General features: G+C 38.3%; 1 non-coding gene across 1 annotated transcript; it reads left to right on the top strand.

Annotated features, from left to right (window-relative positions):
• The first annotated feature begins 563 nt into the window (after window positions 1-563).
• LOC141650012 (small nucleolar RNA R71) lies at window positions 564-670 on the top strand. Its single transcript, XR_012546077.1, has one exon. It is a non-coding gene; the product is annotated as a small nucleolar RNA R71 (small nucleolar RNA).
• Window positions 671-4,258: the final 3,588 nt, after the last annotated feature.

Here is a 4,258-nt window from a genome sequence, read left to right as displayed (position 1 = left end):
GGGTCTTTGAGCTTGATTTCTCATTGGAGGTGGGGTGTATGTTGGTTGAGGGTTTTGAACATTTTGGCTTTTGTATGAAAGGTTGGGATGAAATTTGGTATTCTCATTGTAATAGTTGGAATAAGGGGTGTCACACTTGTATGCTTGGAAAGCATTCACTTGTTCCCCTACATTCACTTTGGTCATGTCCCAAAGTTCCACAACTCTCACATACTCCACTTGTAATTGATGATGACGCTACCATATCATTAACATGTTGCTTGGGTGATTTGGAGGCCTCTTCAAGTTTAGCCATGGCCTTCTCAAACTTTAAATTAATGGTGTCAATGTGAGAACTTAGTTGAGCACCTAATTGAGTAATGGAATCCACCTCATGCTTTCCTCCTCTAGTAGCCTTCCGAGGTCTACTATATTTTGAGTTATGGACCGCCATTTCTTCAATTTTTTTCCATGTTTGATTGTCATCAACTTCGGTAAACATACCATTGGATCCCATATTGAGAATGTTTCGGGAGTCTTCATATAGACCATTCCAAAATTGTTGTATAAGGAACCACTCGCTAAGTTCATGGTGTGGACAAGAACGACAAGTGTCCTTGAATCTCTCCCATGCTTCATACAAAGATTCCTCATCCCTTTGTTTGAACCCGGTGATTTGGGCTCTCAACATGTTAGTCTTTTCCGGAGGATAGAATTTCTTGTAGAAAGCAAGTGCCAATTTCTTCCAAGAATCAATACCAAGAGTAGCCTTGTCTAAGCTTTTCAACCATTGTTTCGTGGTACCAATCAAAGAAAAAGGAAATAAGACCCATCGGATTTGGTCTTGAGTAACTCCGGTTTGAGAAATCGCATCACGATAGTCACAAAAAGTCTCCATATGTGAGTGAGGGTCTTCACTAGGCATCCCCCCAAATTGACTTCTCTCAACTAATTGTATGAATGCGGATTTGGCAATGAAATTACCGGTTAAATGTTGTGGTATATGAGTACCATTTGGTAGGTTCTCCTCGGTTGGTACGGAATGTGATGAGAATTTAGGCATTGTGGGTTGATTTTGTGGTGGATTTTGTATTGGGTTATCCTCTCCTTCTCTTGTAAAAGGGTTGGTAAACTCAATGTTATTTGGTTGAATGTCCACAATTTATCCAATACCTCTTAAAGTACCTCTAGCAAGTCTTCTATTGTTGGTCAAAGTTCTTTCAATTTCAAGATCAATGGGTAACAAGTTACCTTGTGATCTCCTACACATGCAAAATATCAAACAACTCGAAAACAATTAGAACAACCTTGAGGAGATTGACTTCCCCAAGGTAAAGAAAGACACGACTAAAAACAATTAATGAAAATCAAATCAAGTTAACACCGTCCCCGGCAAGGGCGCCATTTTTAGTGTCGGTTAAACTTGTCGTCAAAAGCTACCTAACCAAAACAATATTTATAACTTCACAAACTACTCTTAGCAAAGAGGTAAGCAAAGGTCGGATCCCAAGGGACGGGTATTGATGTAGGATTTTCAATTGCAAATGGTTGTGTCTTAGGGTGTCACAATTTGGGTTGAGATAGGAGATCAACTAAACTAATTAACAATATAAAAGCAAAGTAATAAAAACAAGCAAGGTGATTAAAATGAGATGTAAACAATTGATTAAAAGCACTAGGGTGTCATGGGTTCATAGGGGATTCATGGGAGTTGATCATACAAACATGTTCTCTACTAGATGCAAGCACTTATTGTTGTGATGGGATCGAGTTTGTGTATAAGCTTACAATCCCTAAGAAGGTTTGGGTCCCGGAGCTGAATCGATTAGATTGTACAACATCTACAAGTCGACTTAGTCCTTCCTATCCAACTATATGCATGGTCTAATGAGACTCGAGTTGGTGTATAAGCTTACAAGTCTCATTGAAAAGATAGGTGATGGGTAAAAAATGCAAGGATTCATAGGTTCGCATTTCATCAAACATAACATGTGCATAAGTTAAAATCACAACAAGCAATCAAATTAATTATGAAAACATATTAGATTAAACATGAATCAATCACCATGTTGGTTTCCCCTAATTCCCCATTAACCCTAGTTAAGGAAACTACTCACTCATTATCAAGTTTAACATGCTAACAAGGTTGTCAATCATACTAGCAAGGCAAAGCATGATGAATAAATGAAAATGATTAACAATAATTAAACAAGGTTAAGTGAGAATTATACCTATGAAGATGATTCCAAATAATAATGCAAAGAATAATAGAAGTACTTGATGATTGATGGAAGGTTGTCAATCCTCCAAATAAACCCAAATAATCTACTAATTACCCAAAATAAATGAAGGACAATCGAGAAATTAAGGAAAGATTAAGTATTGAGATTTGTATTAAGACTAGATTAAAAGTTGATTATAAGATTAAGGAATGATTAGAACTTGATTAAGAAAGTATTAAGAGAGCATGCTAATCTAAGTAGTACAATGGGGTATTTATACTAAATATTAGGTACAAGGATTAAGGTTACTAAGGGCTTAAATGACTATTAAGTCCTTAAGAAAAGTTGAGGAAATGCTCCCCTCGAAGAAAACGAGCATCTCCGTTTTGCTAGTCTCGCCATGATCCGCGCGTCTTGGGAAGTGGCACGGGTTCTCTGGACTGTGATCCGAGCGGGTTATCTGGGAGATGCTCGGATCCTATCGCTGCAAGACGAGCGTCTTGGCTGCGGGACGCTCGGATGGTGGGGGTTGGAGACGCTCGGATTGGATGTGATCCGCTCGTATCCCACGGCAGACTGCTTCTCTTATTTTCTTCCTTCATAATCCGCGAGGATCATTTCGGAGATGCAAGGATCCTTTCGTCATTGCCCATTTCACTTTATTATCTACATAGACCTCCTAGTGATGTCTTCTCTATGATGCTTGGTCATTAGATGCGATAAATTTAGCTCCATTTCGCCATGTAAATGCAAGGTTAGCACTCCTTTCCTACCAAGGAGACAAAACCTCAAAGAATATGTAAAGTGAGAAACTAAAGATAGTAAATGACCCAATTATGCACTATAAAGCATAGGAACGAGGTTAATTCGGGGACTTAATGTGCTCAAATATGAGTCACATCAAACATCCCCAAACCGAACCTTTGCTTATCCCAAGTAAAGAGGTGACAAAAACTAGGACCCTTATTTAACCTAACCTACTAATATAGCCGATGTGAGACAATTAGCGGGTCTCACTCCGCCCCTTCAACTCACAACAAGACAACCATGAGGTAGGATGTCTTCTTGCAAGGCAAGGTGGGGCTTGCCAAAATGGCGACACATCCAAGCATTAAAGCACACAAAACAAGTAATGGATGCATCTACAAAAAGAATAGCCACTTTCCTCATCTAAGTGGCGAAAATTATCTAAAAGGGAAACAATCTAAGGGTACACACTCCATTGTAGATACGGTTTCTTCAAACTACTAAGTCTAGAAGGATACAAATAAATCACCTCCAAGTTGTGTCAAGCTAGGGTAACTTTGTCCTCAATTGTTAAATGCTTTCGTCAAAAGTAGACTCCCTATGGTGTTAGAAACAATTGAGGATCGCGGAATTCCCCTTCTTGCCTAGACAAGAAGAAGGGTCGTCCCCTCTCTACCATGCACAAAAGTGGATTCAATGGATAAAGGGATTATTTGTATTTGAGTTTCATATGGGAGTTTGCTTTTGTTGTTGTTTTTCCCCCCAATTTCTTGTGGCATTTGACATTTTTGAGAACAATTTCTTTTTGCCATTTCTTTTGATGTTTGGCATTTCAATACTTGACAACTTTCAACTTTTTCTTGCATTTTCTTTTGAACATTTTCAAAGTCACCCTATTTGTGGTGAGGGTGCTTATATTTGAAGCATAGGAGTTTTCATTTTTGTTACTCCTCTTTTCTTTTGATTCAATTCCAAACTTTTTGACTTTCATTTCAATTCTTGAACTCAAATTTTGAACAATTTTTGTGCCTATTCCCTTTTTGATGACAAAATGTGGTAGAATATGAAAGATGGTTGCATGGCTTCAAGGGTCACCTTGGAATAAACGGTAGCCAAGGAGTTATCACACCACAAGGTACTCTTGACTAGGCCTTAATCCATGGGTCAAAGGATACTAACATGACACATCCTAGGATGTTTTACAAGTATTCTAATGGGCAAAGTCTCAAGAAGAAAAAGTATCTACAAGGGCCTTATATACACTTGTCAAGCTTCCCAAATAGATGTTTTCAAAAAAATTTTCTAACCAT

This window comes from Silene latifolia, chromosome 3, assembly GCF_048544455.1.
Source record: "Silene latifolia isolate original U9 population chromosome 3, ASM4854445v1, whole genome shotgun sequence".
In the NCBI taxonomy this organism is placed as follows: domain Eukaryota; kingdom Viridiplantae; phylum Streptophyta; class Magnoliopsida; order Caryophyllales; family Caryophyllaceae; genus Silene; species Silene latifolia.
The sequence above is the reverse complement of the archived record's forward strand: the minus strand, read 5'-3'. Positions and strand labels throughout refer to the sequence as shown.